Here is a 21,678-nt window from a genome sequence, read left to right as displayed (position 1 = left end):
CTGTGTCGGATGACACAGTCCTGGATGTTGACGGTTGTTTAGACATATTTAGTCTATCCAAAAGATTTCCTAGCGATTCTACAAGAACTTTGTGATGAAGGTAGACTAACTTCAAAGATCAACGCAGGAATAAAGGGTGATTGTTCCGTTTAAAATAAATTGTTAACGACGCTTTAGACACAACTTGCTTTTTCAGTTTTAAAGAGTCGAGAAAAAGCTAAAGATAACTCTAGTCTCCTTCGATGTTTTAACGAGCCCGAAGTGAGAAATGCTCGGATGGACTTTTTCTGTTATAGAGTCTGAAAAAGGCCAAAAGAAACTGCTCTGGAGATCTAGGCAGAGGGTGTGCCAAACTTTTCGCAAAACCATAGAATACTTTTTACGGTACGGGTGGTCGATCTTTGTGAATGCTGTGTTCACTGCATTGCGATTAGTAGGGCGGCCGACACGGTTTCCTAAGGATAAAGGATATATGCCTATAGGGGTCTCCCAATATATACGCGACGGTACGCGGGAGAACAAATCCATATTAGCGCTACCGTCTCTCAGGAGGAATCACCCACCTTCTTCGAGATCGACAGTCACTATGTTTAACGACGCCGAAACACGTCTCTAGCCTAGACCTCTATGTTGTGTGTTATGTTACAAAGCGTTGTTAGGTTCATTCAGTTTATTTTAGGTTGACCTTTCTAAATTTTGCCTTTCAAGGTTCACCACGAGATGTATGATACCAATTCCTAAATGCAGTCTAAGATGATAAGCAAGCTTTACAATCTTTCAACTTTTAAAATCTTAACTACTGAGGGAAAAGAAAGACATCATCTTTTCACACAGATCATAGAGCACACACTAATGCACTTTTTCCTAAATCAACATGCAAGCTGTCAAAATGCAAATGCACAATGCAGGTATTTCTTTTCTCTTTCTTAGTATTGATGCTTATACAAAGAAAGCTGTTGTATAACTTTTAATTCGATTTCAAGTGAAAACAAACAAGCTTTTGTCCAAAATCAAAAGACACCTTAAGATTTACTTGTTTCGACACTAGAAATACATAAATTCAAACCATATGACGAAAGTAAAAGCTCAATCAGCTGTGAACAGCAAACAAACTAACTCCTAAGATCAAAACGACACTTATGACAGGTCTAGATCTAAGAGGTCACAGCAAGACTAGTTCACTTTCGTAATGGGAAACTGCAAATGATGTAAGAAATACACAAAGAACAAATACAGTTTCTTTATACAACCGAGGCGGAATAGTGGCAAAGAAAGGTCGTTTCAGATAGGTACATTGATTGATAACAGGCTGCAAAAACAGGGATGAAAACTAAGAAAAAGATACAGGGAACCACAGTTGCACAAGGCCTAACTGGTTCAGCACAGGTAGAACACAGTCAGTTTGACATTCAGCACAGGTAGCCCCTTCGGGACCTGCATTGAAATGCAGACTGCCTTCACAGTGCCTGCAATGAAGGAGAAACTCTCGTTTCTCTTAGGTTCTGGGTCACAGATTGCTCAAAAATCAACAGTTTTTGGCCAAATCAAAGCTACCAATCAAGTACACACTAAAGGATGATTCAAAGGAGGATGAAAAGCTATCACTAAGAGCTGTTCAGAGTCCTTGTGGATCAGCTCTTCAAATCATAAACATGCCCAGAAACTGAGCTAGAGTAGCTGCCCTCTACTTTGCATTTGAAAGATCAAAATGCAGTTCGATTCGGTACTCCCTGTGTTTAGGAAATGAATAGCAAAAACACAAACAACCAACAAGATACGCTCCCCAGTGGAGTCGCCAATTTGTTGTTGGGAAAAGTATCCAATATGGAATGACCCTATCCCACTCTAAGGGTGATAGTTCCTTAGCAACAATCAAAGCAAAGCTATTTGAGATTACTTCTTTATGAGATGTAAAAGAGGGGAGAAAGAGATCCACTAACCGATGTCTTTCACTAATGATTGATCCAATCTTATCTCCTTGCTGCTTGCCCCCAGCTCCTTGCTCTTTCACTGGCCCAGCTACACCAAGATCCTGCAAAATGGAAAGAGAGGGAAACTACAAGAAGCATACATTCATAATTGATTCAAGGATTAGAATAAATCAAATACACAAGTATAACAATACACAATTGAGACACATGCATAGAGAAGAACCTCAAATGCTTTATTAATGGAAGAAGTAAGGTTCAGGAAGTGATACAACCATAAGAGGCCCAATCCAGCATCACCTTCCCAGCAGAAAGAAATCTCCTCTTCACCTCCTTCAAAGCAAATCACCCAATAGTTCTAAACTCAAACCAACAGCAATTCTTTACATTCACAAGATTCCAGCCTCCTTAGACCTCATGAGGGAGATCTATATATAGGAGTTTTGGAGAAAGGATGAGTCAGCTTGAGGTTGGCTTGAAGCTGACTAGTGTCCTCTCCCACTTCAGTTCTTAAGTCCACTTGGAGGTTCTTGCTTCCACTTGGAGATTTGGAACCTCTTACTCATCACCAGTTGAATTCCCTGATCCAAGTGTCATTTTGGAAGCTTCCTGGGCATTGACACCTTGAGGAATGACTCTGCCACATGTCCAAACTCGCCCAGCGCAGGTAGCCTTCTTTACAGTTGACATTCAACACAGGTATACAGTGGAGCAGTTGACATTCAGCGCAGATGCTCAGTGGAGCAGTTGACATGATCCAGAATTGCCTTGTTTTTGAGTGTTTTCAGGTGGAGAACTTTTGTTGAGTGCTGTGGTTTGCTGGCCTTGTTCCTCTAGGGGTAGGAACAACATGTTTAGGGACTTTGGATCCCTTAGATTATGGACATTTCATGCTTCATGCTGTAAGGCACAAAAATGTCTATAACACAAGCTTTGTTGAGGTTGCGAAAGTCTATACATATTCGAATATCACCATTCTTTTCCTAACTGGGACTAAGCTATAAACCCACCTTGAATTCCTGGCAGGAAGAATTATTTTGGCTTCGATAAGTTTATTCAATTCAGACTTGATCTGATTTTCTAAATTCGGGTGAATCTTTCTTAACTTTTTTTGTACATTTTTTTCATCGGATATCATAGGAATTGCTTGTTGAATGATGGAAGTATCATGCATCTTAAGATCTTCATAATTCCAAGAAAAAACATTTTTGTATTTCTTTAACAAATGAATAAAGGCTAATCTTTCATCGGATGTGTTACCACTCAGAATTTTCTCAAGGTTAAAGAAAGAAATTTCCGAGGTAACCACAAACCAATCTTTTAGACTCAAGTTCTAGCCAACCTAAGTCCAGAGAGGGCTCTCTCTTTATAATTTAGCTTTTTTTGATGGGATATTAGGCTATTTATGAAAGCTTGGGCGGTTTTGATTTTGTTTGGTGGTGGAATTCAGGAGCAAATGGATAGCACAAGGTATTTCAGGCCATTGGGCTATGGAGTCAACTAAAGATGGCTTAGCTGGATCAGGTTGATTTAACAAAGGAGGGTTTCACAAGGAAAGATAGCTAAACAAGAGACAAATGATAGCTTAAAAGGGTGAAATGGTCTTGAAAGAGAGGAAGGGAAATTAAGAATCCTTCAACAAAGTTCAAGAAGAGGGAAAGTGGGTGCTCATTAACAAAAAGAAATTAAGAATTCTTTGTTAAATGATCACAATGGTAAACTAAAAGCAGGGAGCAATTAAGAATTCCCTACATATGATAGCTTGGAAGAAAACATTAAGAATATAAACAATTTTAAAGACAGAATGCAGTAAAGCACTTTCTCAAATATACTTTTTCATTTATCATTCAGATATGAAACGAATATGAATATTTAAACTAGAAAACTGTAAAAACATAAGATATAGAGTACTTATTTGTTTCTCGTTTGACATAGTTATCCTGTAATAGTCCTTTGCTTTATTACTTTGTCCAGCCAGCCACACAAAAGTTGTTCAATAGCACTTCTATTCAAAAATAAGGTGTCAACAAAAATTTCTAAGAATCCACCTTAAAATACTTCAAATGAAGAAGTATTTATACTAATTGTAAACTGAAATATCTTGAAAAAATATCAAGATTAATTTCACAAATATCTCCAACTGTTTACATTAATAGAGCTTAAATAAAGGACATTCAAAACTAATGAATATATTTGGCACTATTTCTATGGATTTATGGTGACAAATAAGAGAAAGGCGAATTTGATAGCAACTCTTAGTTCATGATGAGGCATCCCAGTCACCAACTGCATGCTTCCTTTGTGCATTCTGCCCCATAAATTCTGCGAACTTAGGGTCCAATGATATACTTGTATATCTCAATTCGAGATAGATATGTAAAAAGTGAAAGTGTTTTTTGTAGATAAGAATGTTTTTGAGATAAACCTCTCTCCATTTCCCAAAATCCGGCTCCCGATGTTCACAATATTCTCTGACAAAAGATGTAAAAAACAGGACTTTGCACAAACTGAAAAATAGGCTGTGAAGACATGCACTTATATCAATTTGGGTAATACCTATGTAGAGATTGAGATAGGTTGTTGTATATTATCCTGTTAGGAACAAAAACCTCCTCCATTTTCTTGAAATACTTCTTGGATTAGCCACAATAGTTTCTGTAAAAGTATGACTTAAACATAAAATTTCTGAAGAATGTACCATTTTTTCTCTGATTTCATCTTTTAACCTTAAATTACATTCAATTATTTTTCACTTTTACTTTGGATAAACTTCATTTTAGCTGGTAAAAATATTTTCATCTTTTTTAAACCCTTAATGTCTTCATGTTTACTTTTACTGTTCATTGTTTACTTTTTACTTTTACCGCTCATTTTTTTCATTTGTCTTCAGTTTGACATGAATTTGTATGCTATGCTTTGTAACTGTCTTCCCTGTTGTTTATCTTCATCCTAGCTGATTTACTTGACTTGGTCCTCAATCTGATACTCTTTAACCCTGATACACTTTCACTGTTCTTTACTGTGTCCTTTTACCTTCACTGTATATTTTAGGTTTTTACTGTCTATTTCAACAGTAAATCCTTTTAATTCCATGTTTCCTTTGCTTGTATTTTTACTGTATGTTTTATCTTCCATCTCTGTTTGAATAGATTTAATAACAATCTTGGAGTAAACAGGTCTTATGACTAGTATTAAGACTGTTTATCCAAGGCTGTGGTCTTCTAATCACCTGTAAAACAAAACAAATTGTTAAGAAAGTGTTGGCTTGCAGGGGAGGTCGTTTCATTGAGAGGTCTGTGAAGTGAGTCCAGAATGATTTTCAAGAGGTAAACCATGCTATAATTGGTTAATAGAGGCTTCTGGTGGTGCAGATGAGTTACATAGGGTTTTACTGCACAATCAGGTGAAAATGAGCAAAACTGGGTTTTTTGTGTTTAAACGGGTAAATGGTTGATATTGGCAGGTAAGATTTGAATGAATAGTGGACCATTTGTCATATGCAGAGAGTGGGAAGACGGAGCGATAAGCAGGTTTCATCGCACCACTTATGGAAGGCGAGTGGTATTTAGGGAGGGCCGCGCGATTCCACTAGTCATTTGACACATAGCATCGACACTATTTGGGAAACTGCTCACATCGCATGCTAAAGGTTGACCAAAAGGCTCGCACGATATGTGTGATAGCCATTGGATCTAGGAGATCTAGATCGAATGGTGATCGGGGATTGGGAAGTGATTGATGGATATGGAGGGCAGGCCCGATATTAATTAAAGGAGTTACTCATATCGAGGGCGATCTAATTGGTCACTGAGTTATTAATTAATCCTGGTGACTAATTAACCCTCATTTAACATAGCGGGGTCGTGGTTCTTAATTAGTTACGATTTAACTAATTAATCCCAATTATCAGTGTTATTATGGTTATTTTGTAACCAAGGGTGAGATACATAATTTATTGGGTTTTTAATAATAATATGGGTAATGGGTGTTTTATTTTCGGGAGTTAAATAATACAAGTTAAAATTTAATATGACTTTGTGGAAATTCAACATGCGCTAAGATAAAACGTTTCCGAAAGTATATTTCATCATATAACATTTATAACTTAGGCTAAACGAATATGATGGTTTATATGGAGAATATTTTAATTTCCATAAGTAAAATAGTATTTTACTTAGGAAAAGCTTTATAAAGGGAGTGAGTGAATTTATGAAGAGGTAATTGTTGAGGAAGGGGATTTAAGTACTTTAGGAATTCCAAATTATTGGGCTGAGGGTCTGGTCCCTCCAAAAGTCAGAGAAATGCTCTGAGCCCCTCTAACTTTGTAAGCGTCTTTAGTACTTAGGGGAGATTAGTGAAACTTAAGGGGAAAATGGATAGGGAAATTAATTAATTTGACTTTGTTTCTTTGATGTGTTGTCTCCAATGTGAATTGTGCTTTGTCCAAGTGATGAAAGCAAAAGATTTAAGAATTAAACTTAAACATTCACCACACATTTATTCTGCAACCATCATCTACTTACCCTACCTACTTTATCCTAGCATTTTTACTTCTTTATTAGGGTGCACTTAAACTAGCAAACCCTTATCAAAATTTCTTTTCTTTTACATGTAGATATCTATCTATGTCTAGCCTTATTACATCCAAGGGCTTAGATTAAACTGTTGAGCTCCTTTTATTCACTCTACCTATCTACTTATCTGCCAAGATTATACAGTTTGGTCAGATTTTATTCTCTATCTCTATAAACATGAAATTGAAAACATGGAATAACCAAGTTTAAACTATTTGGCTACCATGGATTGTGGCATAGGTGACAAGCTGCACACAACTTTTATTACACAAAAGTAAAATAGTAGTGGCATTTGGACTTGCACACTTTCATGGTCTTTTTGTTTTTCTTGGGGTTCATTTTCTTTCATTTTTTCTGACCTTTTCTTTATTCTTTTTTTCCTTTTACTCATTTTCTAGGACATACCCTCTTTACATTTTTTAATTTTTTTATTTTTTATAAATATAGAAAACATTTGCAGAAAGAAAAGGTATGTACATATTTTAGAGCTAAACGCAGTCAATCATGATATATGAAACCTATTGGTATAGGAACTTAACAGGATGTAAGATCAAGACCAAGATTAATAGTTTGAGGTTTAAGGTCAGTTCAAGATTAACTAATTCAAATCTCAAAGCTGAACTTCGAAGCTTTGAGTTAGTAGGTTTCTTGAATCTTTCCTTGAATCTTTCCTTAAGATCATATAAATCTTCCAGCCTAACCACATATTTAAGTATGGAATTTGCAATTGTTTCTTACTTAAGCCAACTATCATGGTGATCTCATCTATTATCTGGTCGTCATAAAAGCCATCAGACGTTAGAAAATTTATGATATCTAGATCATTATTAAAAACTTGCAAATTGGTGATGTTATTAGGAATAGAAGGCCTAAAAATTAATTCTATAGAAAAGTGATCGGGACTATAATATCTTGGTGGAATGACCATGGATGCAATGTTAGCCAAAAGATCAGAAGTTTCATTTTGAAGTCTTGGAATTGGGGAAATGTTGAATGTTGTGAAATGTGAGGCGAGGTCCTAGACTAGTGATTGATAATGTTTCAAATGTCCAGAGAGATAGTGTATAGTATTTCTCACCTATTTAATTACAATTTATGAATATCCAAATACTTGAAGGTATTTGATATCAAGGTCAATGGATTTATACAACCCTTGAACTAATGATTCATATTCGACAGTGTTATTTGTGCATTCAAATTCAATTCTGCATGCTAACATAGTTTTTCCCCTTCGGGGTTAACCAATATGTAACCTGCTCCAGCTCCATCATTAGGTTTAGATCCATCAAAAAATAATTTACTAAATAAACACTCGACTACATTTTATCTACAAAATTGATACATTTAGAAGAATATGTTTGAGAATAGTTTTTGACTTGTGATGTAACAAAATTTTCCAAAAAGGGTGATGTATGGGCATTAAATTTCCTAGGAATGATTTGACTGAATAATTTCCAATGATATTTCTATTGTATGTGACAGGCTCATTTTCTCCCTACAGTTCTAGGACGATATACTTTAAATGTTTTTCATGGTCGACCCTTGTTTGATTCAACTTACCATTATAAGGAAGCCACATATGGGGCCAGTCTATTGTGAAATAACCATGATGCTTTTCAAATCAATCTCTACTAAGTATCACGCTATAGAATTCAGGGATATCGGCCACAAGAACATCAATTACTTGAAATACTTTTGGGTTTGATGATAGTCTAATGGTGACCTGATTGATTTCTTCTATGACTTCGACTTGAGATCGATCTAGCTGCCCAATGCAAACAACAGAGTTTTGGGGTTCCACATTCAATTGCACAAACAATTTTTCATAGAATGTTTGATGAAGCTCCAGAATCTACTAAACAATTGTGCAAATTCTTATTAAAGACTTCAAAATTAAAAATAAATGGAGATATATGGGATTTAGACCTACCACCTATTAAAAATATATCACTTGAACTCATTTTTTCTGATGAAGTACTAGTGAGCCTACCCATTTCTTGAGCATCCTGAGAGATTACAATAGCAGGAAGAGGAGAAGTAGGGACTTCTTTTAATTCTTTGAGAAATATATTATGTTGATGTTTTAACTTTCTAAGCTCATGGAATGTAATATTAGCTCTAGTTGTTTTCATATCTTTGACAATGTTGTATTCTATTTCATCAGATACTAGTAGGCTTTTGGATGAAGGTGAAGAATTCAATTAAGGAGGGATCGTTTGAGTGGATTTGGGAGAAGATTTATTACCTATTTCTTTATCTTTGAGAGTCAGAGTTGATGATTTATGTTTTTTATTTGTTTGTGGAAAATCAAGTGCTCATGCTTCTGGTTGCGACAAGTAATGCTCATTGTGATTCTTCATTATCTGACAAATGAGGAATGAAATCCCACATTCCTTGTAATTCAACTACCTCTTCGTCATCAATTTGTTATTCAATTGTTTACACTTCTTCTTCCTCCACATCTAATGAAACATTTGATATTTTATTTGGAGGTTTAGGATCAGAGGAAGGATTTCTTTTGTAAGGTCTAAAATCTTTCCTTGAAGAAGTTTCAACTACCTTCTTTTTAATGTTGACCATTTCATTGGACATGGTTTTAAGGACCTTTTGCAGAGCTTCAATATCGAAAGGATTTTTAGGTTCTTTATTCTTGGATTCATCCCTGAAAGTTACCTTCTTGGATTTTCTTTCTTCTTATCTAAAGTTGAAATGTGTTTTTCTACAACTATGGCTTCTTTCATGCTTTCTGCCAAAGTTGGTTTGGTAACTCTATTAACAAAACTAACTACATTGGAGGGAAGAGAAGAAATGTACCATTCATTTTGAACTTCATCGCTGGTTTTGGATGTCATTGGTATTTTTTCAATAACTTATTAAAACATGAATTGAAGTCCTTATTTGGTTCTTCAAGTTCATTGTTCAAGTTAGAGAGGTCATTGAGAAGAGTGGTTGTTGAGCGGTCATCTCCAAACTTGGTTAGTAATTGCTCTTGAAATTCATACCAACTATTAATGGAACCAGATGATAATGAAAAATACCATGATCTTGCTGATCCTTGTAAAGTATAAGTGAATAATCTTAAAACTGCATCTTCTTCTACAATTGCATTCAGATTTATGGACAACATGAAGTTATTTATGTGTTCTTCAGTAGGGAGACCATCATCAGGGTTGCATTTTGGCAACTATTTTTCTGGATGAACAAGTAGTGGATGCAATGGTCCTACCATTCGAATGGCTCTTGGATCTTTCCATGGTCTTTGAGCCATTATGGGTATATGTGTAGAGGAAGATGTTTCAGTGGTTAAAGGTGATTGGGTAGATGAGGATTGTGGTCCTGTACCATTGTAAATCACGATCTCGAGTGGTGAGGTGGATGATTGTTTTTCTGATAAAGATGATCGAATGAATGAGGGTGTTTCTGGTGATGATGAGAGAATCTCACTATGAGTTTCAGATTGTGTTTCCTTAGTTTTCCTTCGAGGGTTAGGTAGAGGAAATTCAAATGGGGGGATCCCAAATTTTTCACTCTATGATCTGGTTAACCTTTGAGAAGAAGGAAAATGAGAAATAATATTGGCTTGAGATAATTCAGATTCTTCTTGAGACAGGGAAATCCCTTGCAATTTATGAATTAAAGAATGAACTTCGAGAGTTTCTGCAAAAGAAGATTGATCTGATTCCTTTGGAAAAACATTAGTGGATTGTAAATATTTCTTCGCAACTTCATGTATAGGATTTGGGGATTTGGAATGTGACTGAGAAGTTGGAGGTGATCATGAGGGATTTTTACTCTTAGAATGGATTTCTAATTTAAATTTTCTTGCCACTTATAGTCAGACCTCCTTCCAGCGCCAAAATGTTGAAGCCTCGAAATTCATTTCGAGAACATGGGGATAACCACTTGGTCCAGACCTTGAAAGAAACTCATTTTCTGTTTGGTATCGTGGATCCGACTAGAGATAATGTGACTAGTTTCCCAGAGAGGATTGATTTGATAATGTTGATGGGATGATATAAGATGTAACGAGGAATGGTTCAACTAAGTATAATCTAATCTAAATAATAAACAGATGCATATATCTTAATCTAACGTTATCTAACTATAAATATACTTGAGAATAAAATAAGATATGTGATCTAAAATGATGTCTTAAAGAAATTGGTAATAAGGATCATTCAACTGCTAAAAGAAATGAAATCATTTAACGATAATTGTTTTGCATAAATAGTTAGACAAAACAATTGAGAAAACTATATCGTATATGGAAATTGTTCATGTATTCAAAATAGAATCAATGCTAAAACATCATACAAAAGTGTAATAATGCAGAACTATAACTCAAGCATTCATACATAAAACAATAAAAAGAAAGAAGTATTGCTAATACATAAATAAAACGCAATCATACGATAAAAGTACCAAATATGGTCGGTCCTTCTCATGTGCTTCAGCGATATTGATCCAATGTCATCCAATTCAATGCATTTTAAGAGTACAAAAGTGTAATTTTAGTAGAGCATGCTTGATATTCAAAGAAAAAGTGATCTTGTTCCATTCATTTCATCAAAACCTTCCCAAAATTACAAAAGTGTAATGTCTTCAAAAGTGTTTTTGATAAAATTTCTGGATCCCTCTCTAAATGTATGAGAGGGGTTTAAATACTAAAATACATGCCTCAAAAACAGATTATTACAAAAATCGCTGAGGAGGTTTCAAACAACCTTCCTTAGAGTGGGAAAGAATAAAACTAAAAAAAAAGAATTAAACTAATGACTAGCTCCTTTGATATTGAACTAACTTAATCAGCTAACTTGATCTCTAAGGTTGCAAATGTCGATCATGGGTTTGAGCTGAGGTAGATGGCTGATTTTGGATTTTAACTGCCCAGAAAATATGGCATCTAACAAAGATCGCACCATATTTTGTGTAGAGGTTGTTAAACACTACAAATTCATCCACTAGCTGCGTGGTTTTATTAGAAACTGCAAGTATGTCTCCAATCCAATCTGGTTAGTTGTTTAATTGCTTCTTCCTTGTCATGTGCTATCTATTTACAGTGTTTCTATAGTTGTTTAACATTTGGTAGAAACCCTGGTATGCATTCTTTGACAAGGTTAGCACTATGGAGGTTTTCATTAATGAATTCTATTATACTGCTTGTTTCTCCAGCTGCTATCGTTGTCACCTTTTCTGCCTGTCTCAAACATGAATCCCAATGTGTAAACAAAATATCTTTGTGGGATCCCTCCACTTTTGGTAGTTTGACCTTTCTTCCCTCCCCAGATTATTAACAGGTGATAAATTGAGAAACCTTTTTGTGGATATCTTCGTCTTCAAACCTCATATCAATTACTTGGCTTTTCAATTTATCACTTGTCTGAGAGTAAGGATTACTCTATGAGATTTTCTGGAAAAACATTTCTTCTTTTTGCATTAATAAGGAATTGAGCTTGACTGCTTCTTTAATGAATTCATGAGTTTGCGGGTTATCTTTGAATTTATCCACCATGGTTTGTATTTGATGAATCTATGAATCCTTTTCTGATAAGCTGGCCTGGTGTTGTAACCTCATCTCCTCGAATTCCCTCTGAAGTTGAGCTACCTATTGTTCTACTAGATGATTAGTTTTTTCTTGTTTTAATTGTTGTTAAAGCAACATAATTTTTTGTTCTTTTTCCTTCAGTAGCATTTGGAATTCCATTGCCTTATTGATGGTTGTTGTGGCACAATCTACTACAAATTATGATAGCTTCATGAGATTCCCAGATGGGTCAATAGGAGTGTCTTTCCATACAACATCCATTGGTTCATTTTCTAGAGTTGTAATAGTCATGGTGTCTAGTTTCCTTTTCTTCCTTTGTCTTTTAACTACAACCTTATGAGTAGGACTGTAGAATATATCTAATGGAGGTATCTCTTTGATTCTCAAGACAATTTTGGAAGTAGGAAAAGCAAGAATAACCTCAATATCTTGAGTACATGTAGCCCCTTGCTTTGTTGTTTATGGATTTGCTTTGTGCTGAGTATATTTGGGGGTTTGAAAATCAGATGTTTCCTAATACTTGTTTGGAGCTTCTTATTGAATTTCTCCCATTCCTGGTTAAGGTAAATGACTGGAACCTTCCCTGATTGAACTGAAGTAGAAGCAACCTCTGCCTGCTTCTTCTCCAAGGCCTGTTTGGTCATTTCTTCAGTACTTGTAGTTGTATCTTTCTTAAAGTATTTATTTGTATTTCCTCCTCCATTTCGATATTGTCATTGTGAGAGCTCTAACTCTTAAGTTGAATTCTCTTGGGTTTCTTCTTCAGAATTTTATTTTGAACTTCCCTCCAAGCTTACACTAGGAGTTTGTTCTCTGATTGGTTCAATTTGTAATAGGTCTAATTGAACCTTTAATAGTCTCTTGTTCTTATACACATGAAAAGAATTAATATCTTCCAGGCTTAACTCTAATGATGCCGATTTTAGGACTTGTGAAAATGTTTTTGCTCCTTGAAAAAGGTCATCAAAGGCATCCTCTTCATAAGAAAACTATTTAACTTTCACCTTAGTGGTAAATTATTTAGCAACCTGGTTTGGGTCATACTGTCTCCCTGGAACTATGGCCAATTTCAGAGACATAATAATCTCTGCTTCTTTTACTGCATTCCCATAGTCATGTAGATCAAAAGAACCACATTACAATGGGAAGACTAGCCAAATGCCTTTCTTCTGTTCCTTCTGGTCTTTGGTTAAACCACCCTCCCCTGTTCTCTGGTAAGCTATTTCTCTGGCCAATATATTGTCTGGGACGTAATAGGGGAGGACATGTAGAGAAGCAATGCTCCCAAAAACTCTAATGTAAGTGAAAATATCTTCACCGAACCATCCAAATACTAACAAGATCTCTACTTTGGACTCATCAGAAAACCTAGCAGTTGTTCTATCAAAAAGGGTTTTATGAATAGGCAGAATAATATCCTGGAAGATTTTGTAAAAATGGGGATGGAATTGATGTTGGAAATAATACTGAGAGGGGGGGGGTGAATCAGTATTATCAGATCAATCAAACTTTTCAATTTCATACTCAGAAACATATACGCTACTTCAATTAAGTGAACCCGCGTGTACACGCTACTGTATCTAATGAAACTCGCGTAAGTCCAGAGATCTTATAATTCAGTTAGCTTAATCTTCAGTAAATGCATCAGATCATTATTAAGCATATTAATAGTAAACAGGTGCAGAATAACAGAACAGAACATCACACAAGAGCCACACACATGAACACAAAGATATAAGGTGGAAACCCAATGTGGGTGAAAACCACCTGCTGCAAGTCATCTCAATCTTCTTCTTAATAAGAAAATCCTTTTACAATATTTGTACTGGTGCAGTCTTATACCAGTACGGGAGCTACAACCCCCTTTGCTCTTGTACTAGCCGATCCATTTACTAGTACGCAGGCTGCTACCTGCTACAATGCTCCAAAGATCTCCTTTAGCTTTTGTACTAGCTTAGATACTAGTACGTAGGTGCTTGCCTACAATCTTCTCACCTCCAGGTACCACGTTTCATCAATTTTCAGACTGGATACACTGAAGCACAACACATAATCTGTAAGGCCGCTTTTCATCCAATTTTCATACTGGACCCATAACTATCATTGAAGCTCAAAACAATCATCAAACTCTGAATCACTGAAACCCTGTTAACAACAGTCACCAGAACACAGAGCAGACATAGAACTCTGTAATAACCATCAGATCCATCTGCAACTTCAAATATTAAGATTTACAATGTATACGCTACTTCGATGAATCAAACCCGCGTGTATACGCGCTTTTATCAAAGACAACCCGCGTACATATCTAAAAAATAATTTCTCATAACTTGCAGCTGTACCAGACATCAGTCATACTCATAACACTTATAGAACAGTACATGCGTCAGTATGTAGATCTAGAATAAGCATCATAAAGATAGATCATTTCAAACCATTTGATCCCGATCTCTCCTTAGATCTAGTTCTCCATCAACAGGTGAGATCTCTCCTTAGCTCAGATCAAGCAATGCATCATCAACCCATAACCCTGCATACTGGATCTAATGCTTCATCAGATATTCAAGACATTTCAGATACACTTGCCTAATGATTTCCTTCCCTTTATATAGCCTTAGGCCTTGTTCAATACTAAGAGCCAAAACCATAGAAATCCAATACCATCAACTTCAAAACTAGGGATCGACACGCCCGTCGATACACAATGGTCCGAAACCATAGGCACAACTTCCAAGGACTAACCGCCATGGACCAAAGGTACTTTTCCACATACACGCGCTTTTGCTGAAGCCAACCTGCGTGTACACGCGACTTGGGCTTAACGAACCTGCGTGTATGAACTTTCTCTTCTTCTTATAGTCTGATCATCAATTCCTTGTTGCTGACCTTCTGTACTATGATTTGTCATCAGTGAGGTTTGCCATCAAGGACAACACTTATCTCATAATGCCAACAATCTCCCCCTTTGGACTTGATGGCAAAGCTAACTTGTCACACTTAGAATTAGCATCTGATTCCTTTGAGCTGTCCTCCATCAGTCACATCTGATATCTCTTCTGAAGATTCATCATCTGATTCCTTTGAGCTATCCTCCATCAGTCACATCTGATATCTCGTCTGAAGATTCATCCAGTTATACATAAGTGAGATATTCTTCCATCAGTCACATCTGATATCTCTTCTGAAGATTCATCATCTGATTCCTTTGAGCTATCCTCCATCAGTTACATCTGATATCTCGTCTGAAGATTCATCCAGTTATACATAAGTGAGATATTCTTCTATGAGAGGGTTGCCATCAAGTACAACACATGCATCATAATGCCAACAATCTCCCCCTTTGGACTTGATGGCAACAACACCAAATCACTCTCCCCCTTTGACATCAAGGGCAAAGGGTGGACCAAGATATTCTCTTCCTTTGCTGAATCATTCCACTGTCCATACTCCCCCTGAGTACCTGCTGAAATCTCTGAATAATCTCCCCCTTTGTATATGCCAAGGTGTACCAATCTGTCAATGCGTACTAGTAAATGGATCGGCTAGTACAAGAGCAAAGGGGGTTGGCATTATGAGATAAGTGTTGTCCTTGATGGCAAACCTCACTGATGACAAATCATAGTACAGAAGGTCAGCAGCAAGGAATTGATGATCAGACTATAAGAAGAAGAGAAAGTTCATACACGCAGGTTCGTTAAGCCCAAGTCGCGTGTACACGCAGGTTGGCTTCCGCAAAAGCGCGTGTATGTGGAAAAGTACCTTTGGTCCATGGCGGTTAGTCCTTGGAAGTTGTGCCTATGGTTTCGGACCATTGTGTCTCGACGGGCGTGTCGATCCCTAGTTTTGAAGTTGATGGTATTGGATTTCTATGGTTTTGGCTCTTGGTATTGAACAAGGCCTAAGGCTATATAAAGGGAAGGAAATCATTAGGCAAGTGTATCTGAAATGTCTTGAATATCTGATGAAGCATTAGATCCAGTATGCAGGGTTATGGGTTGATGATGCATTGCTTGATCTGAGCTAAGGAGAGATCTCACCTGTTGATGGAGAACTAGATCTAAGGAGAGATCGGGATCAAATGGTTTGAAATGATCTATCTTTATGATTCTTATTCTAGATCTACATACTGACGCATGTACTGTTCTATAAGTGTTATGAGTATGACTGATGTCTGGTACAGCTGCAAGTTATGAGAAATTATTTTTTAGATATGTACGCGGGTTGTCTTTGATAAAAGCGCGTATACACGCGGGTTTGATTCATCGAAGTAGCGTATACATTGTAAATCTTAATATTTGAAGTTGCAGATGGATCTGATGGTTATTACAAAGTTCTGTGTCTGCTCTGTGTTCTGGTGACTGTTGTTAACAGGGTTTCATTGATTCAGAGTTTGATGATTGTTTTGAGCTTCAATGATAGTTATGGGTCCAGTATGAAAATTGGATGAAAAGTGGCCTTACAGATTATGTGTTGTGCTTCAGTGTATCCAGTCTGAAAATTGATGAAACGTGGTACCTGGAGGTGAGAAGATTGTAGGCAAGCACCTACGTACTAGTATCTAAGCTAGTACAAAAGCTAAAGGAGATCTTTGGAGCATTGTAGCAGGTAGCAGCCTGCGTACTAGTAAATGGATCAGCTAGTACAAGAGCAAAGGGGGTTGTAGCTCCCGTACTGGTATAAGACTGCACCAGTACAAATATTGTAAAAGGATTTTCTTATTAAGAAGAAGATTGAGATGACTTGCAGCAGGTGGTTTTCACCCACATTGGGTTTCCACCTTATATCTTTGTGTTCATGTGTGTGGCTCTTGTGTGATGTTCTGTTCTGTTATTCTGCACCTGTTTACTATTAATATGCTTAATAATGATCTGATGCATTTACTGAAGATTAAGCTAACTGAATTATAAGATCTCTGGACATACGCGAGTTTCATTAGATACAGTAGCGTGTACACGCGGGTTCACTTAATTGAAGTAGCGTATATGTTTCTGAGTATGAAATTGAAAAGTTTGATTGATCTGATAATACTGATTCACCCCCCCCCTCTCAGTATTATTTCCAACAATTGGTATCAGAGCCGGTCCTTTGGTAGAAGCTTGATCGCTTGAAGGAGATCCGTGGAACAATGGGAAAGAAGCTTAAGAAGAAAGCTCATAAGAAGAAGAAGACATCTCAGAAGGACTATGACAGTGGGAGAATCGATTGGGGATTAGGTATAAGAGGCTCTTCAGATTCAGAATCAGATTCAGAATCATTATCAGGTATGAATGTGTTATCCTCTGATGTTCCTGCTATATTTCCTTGTGAAAGTGATGGAAGTGATAGTGAAACTACTGAACATGCTTTTATGGGTGAGCAAGAAAAGTATCAAATAGAGGCAGTATTTAGAAGGCTTACAGACAAAGTTAAAGATCAACAAGATCTATTGAACAAAAGGGAATGTGCTTTCAAAGAAGAAGTTACCAAACTAAAGGCCCAACTAGAAGAAGGAAACAAGGTAAGAAAGCTACTCAAGGACAAGGAAGACCAATGTCAAAAATTGCAGCATGAAGTGACATCATTAAGAAAAGAAGTCAACGAAAGAAGCACAACCATCAAGAAACTCAAAGATAGATCCAGCTACTATGAAAATCTTGAAGCTACGATCCTCTCACTAAAGGAAGATCTTGAAGAATCCAAGAAGCAGAATGAAGATCTACACCAAGCAATTGAAAATCAAGACAACGAAGTCATCAGCTTAAAATCACAGTTGGAATGTGCCTTCAGAGTTCGTCAAATTCAGCAGGATCTGTATGAAAAGCAAGAAAAGGAGATACTCAATCTAAGGCAACAAATGGAAGAAGGAAGAAAATATGGAGAAGACATGAAGAAGCAATGTCTAGAAAAGGAGGAACAACTTCAAGTTGAGGTAAATATCTTGAAAGGTAAATTAGAAGAAAAGGATAAACTTTTGAGATTTCAAGATAGTACTAAAGCCTTGGATGATATTCTTAGTAGTCAAAGGTCTCCTGCAATCAAGACTGGTCTTGGTTTTCATGAATCTGTTGAAGGTGAATCTAGCTCACAAGGTGAGGCAAGGAACTCTAAAGAGAAAACTAAAATGATCGACAAGGAGATGAAAGGTCAACAATCAAGGAAAGAGACTCCTCAAAGAAAATCTTTTACTCCTCCTATGAATAATGTTGAATGTTATGTATGTCATAATCTTGGACATGTTGCAGCTAGATGTAGAAGAAGAAGGGTTCAAGACCATCATGCAGAAAGATCATCACACTCAAGGTACTTTAATGGATATTGCTTTGCTTGCAATATGTTTGGTCACAAAGCTGCTGATTGCTACAGGAGGAATATGAAACATGTAAGATGTTATGCATGTAACAAGCTTGGACATATAGCAAAGGAATGCAGGAACAAAGGATGGACATCACACCAAAAGGAGAAAACCTCATCACACTTGAAGATATGGAGGAAGAAGGAAGTACAGTCAGCACAATGTACTGAGACACAGCACAGCACAGACATATCAGACTCAGGGGGAGCTGAAAGTGTAAAACTTCAGCGTTCTGAATCTCATACGCAAGTTCCTTGAAGGGAAGTCGCGTATATACGCGAGTTAGACACTGCAAAGTCGCGTATATGTCAGTCTGAGGAAAAGCAGTGGGAACAGGATCAGAAAAAGGATCTGATATGATTCAGTCTGTTATTTGCTCTATTGGTTACAGTCTGCTGAGGATGTGTGGAAATGTTTTGTTACTTGTATGATGTCTAGAAGTGTCTTTGATCCTAACTTGAGGATGATGATGTTTTGATGCTTATTGCTGATATATACATGATCAGATCTAACAGATGGCACTGGTTGAGGGGGAACATATGCCTTTAGTAATTCGTTGTTGGCATTATGGTTAATAATCCTTGGTGATGATTCTTATATGGCTAAATGATATATCTTGCTATGATGTGGTTGTGAGTTGTCTATGATAAAATCTCATATGATTCTTGAGGTTACATAGTTGATGATCAGATCAGATTTATGGTTGATTCTTTGATGATGCATATATGGTGCTTACATGGTGATCTTCATAAGGACAAGGAGAAGTACAAAGCTTGAATATACATCTTCACTTGATGATGGGTCACTCATATACTGCTGTTGTCATATGCATAAAAATCATACAGTTATGATGCAGACACTCTTGTGGATAAGGATTGTTGCTGTTGATGATATCAAGAAGTTTTGTCAAATGAGCTTGAGCTCAAGATACATAATGCTGATACATGGATGACTACTCAAAGTTGCTTTATTGGAGACATGGTGATGAGTTCTTATCTATATGATGATAGGTTTATACTTACATATGTTAGTTGATGCAGATATTCCCAAGTAATGATACTTGGATCATGTAGAGCTTGATGAAATGGCTATGGTGGTTTCACACATGATACAATGTGAATGACTCTGAATTCTGTTCAAAGGGATGAATTGATGCAGACATACCTTGTTATAGGTTGATGACCTATTCTCTACAGGACATTTACAGGTTGCTGATATGGAAATTTGTGTACGCGTGTTGTTTAAAGGATATCCGCGTGCATACGCCGTTTTACAAGGGGATAGTCGCGTATATAGTGTACGCGTGTTGCGTAAGGGATATCTGCGTATATACGCCTGTTTATGTGTATACAGACGCGTATATGGAGATTTGAAGGAAATCAGCAGGGACAGATGTTGGTTGCAGAAAGTTTGATATAGGTCTGACAGAGATCATCTGGCACAGGTTCAGGGGGAGCAGATAATCTTCCAATGATGCATTGTTGGCATTATCTTAAAGCTTTTGGTTCTAGTTCACATTTGGTGTTGATTTCAGGAGGAACAAAGGCGAAAGGAGAACAAAAGGATCTCTTGGTTGCTGATCTGAATGGTGATTATCAGATGCTGCTGGTGACTTTCATAAGTCTTGGTCTAGTTATTTCGTCTCTATGTCATATATCTCTTTTGTGGTATCTCTTTCATGGTGTCAAGGTCATGTAACGGCCTATTTTGGTTTCCCCACTATGCCTGGGATGATTGATGCAATGTGATTGGTTGTCATATGTAAAATTTTGATGTATTCCCACTTGGTTGGGTGGATGAGTCAATTTTTGTATATCCTCACTTAGTTGAGAGATGGATGTATGTATGAGTCCTAAGTGATAGGAAGGTCTTTTATGATGTATAGAGTCATGTTCTTCTTGAAGAACATCTTTTGCAGATCTTGCCTACAGTCAGGAAGAGCATGAACAACACACTTCAGCAGTACAGAGACTTGGCATGTACTCAGGGGGAGCATTGACAGATTGGTACACCTTGGCATATACAAAGGGGGAGATTATTCAGAGATTTCAGCAGGTACTCAGGGGGAGTATGGACAGTGGAATGATTCAGCAAAGGAAGAGAATATCTTGGTCCACCCTTTGCCCTTGATGTCAAAGGGCGAGAGTGATTTGGTGTTGTTGCCATCAAGTACAACACATGCATCATAATGCCAACAATTGAGCTTCCCAAAAAATGTTATGGTATATATGGATCAGGAGTAGGTTTTGTACAGTCCACTTCCGTCCCATGGTCGGAAATTGAGAACAAGAACAAATGGCATCCATAACAACAACACTCATAAAGAAAGGGGGAAAAATCCTTGAAGAAACACTTCTCTTTTGTCTATATTCCATAATGGCCTTTTCTAAATTGTATGATAAAATCTGACTCCAGTTCATAATTGTTGCATTCACTGTTGCACCAATTAATGGGAGCCATTCCATAGAAAATTTGGTGCTATCAGGTTTACCGAATAACCTACACATCATTGCTTTTGTGAAATTATGAGTGGCAGAGAGGGACGCTATCAGGTACATACCAGATTTATCCCATTTGAATTTTCCTCTGCTTAACCTCTAGGTTTTTGTAACATCCAATGGGTCTTCATTCTCTTTGGCGAAATTCTCAAGGAACTCTTTGTTATAGAGATTTTGAGGCTCTAGTAGCTGGTATATCAGTTGCAAATTGTATGGTGCGAAAGACCCCATGACCTCTTATCTTTTATTCCTCAAAGTCTTGTCTGAGACATCTACATCATCAATACCCATTTTACCATATCTGTGTATGGTAATATCTTTGGTCTCGCAGCTATTTGGTGTAAATATGAACATGCTACTTCAAAATAGGAGGCATTAGATGATTCTTAAGCATCAGTTGTTTCCTTTGTTACTAGTGTTTTGGGATTCTCTTCTTCAAGCAGGTTATACATGGCTTCCCAGGATTTAGTTCCTCTGTCTTTGTTGCAAGTGGTATTGGAGAAAAGTGGTATCATGTCTGATTTATCAGATGCAGTAGCTTTTCCCTTCTTTGCATCCCTTCCAATGTCATTTTCTTTAAAGGTTTCTTGAAATGGAGCAATGGAAATTATTGGATAAAAATAAGGTGAAAATGACAATAAGAATTCAATGATACAGTTAACCTCGAAAGGTGACAAGAAAAGAGATTTTATTCGAAACTGCAAAAGGAAAGATATCGAATCATGTCAAGCCGTTTTTAACATAAATTCCATTAAAACTTATTAAATATGCACTAAGATCTTTTATGATGGCCTTTATTACT

This window comes from Pinus tabuliformis, chromosome 9, assembly GCF_031772625.1.
Source record: "Pinus tabuliformis cultivar Carrire ecotype Pingquan chromosome 9, CPIR1, whole genome shotgun sequence".
NCBI lineage: Eukaryota > Viridiplantae > Streptophyta > Pinopsida > Pinales > Pinaceae > Pinus > Pinus tabuliformis.
This window is presented reverse-complemented; position numbering follows the sequence as displayed.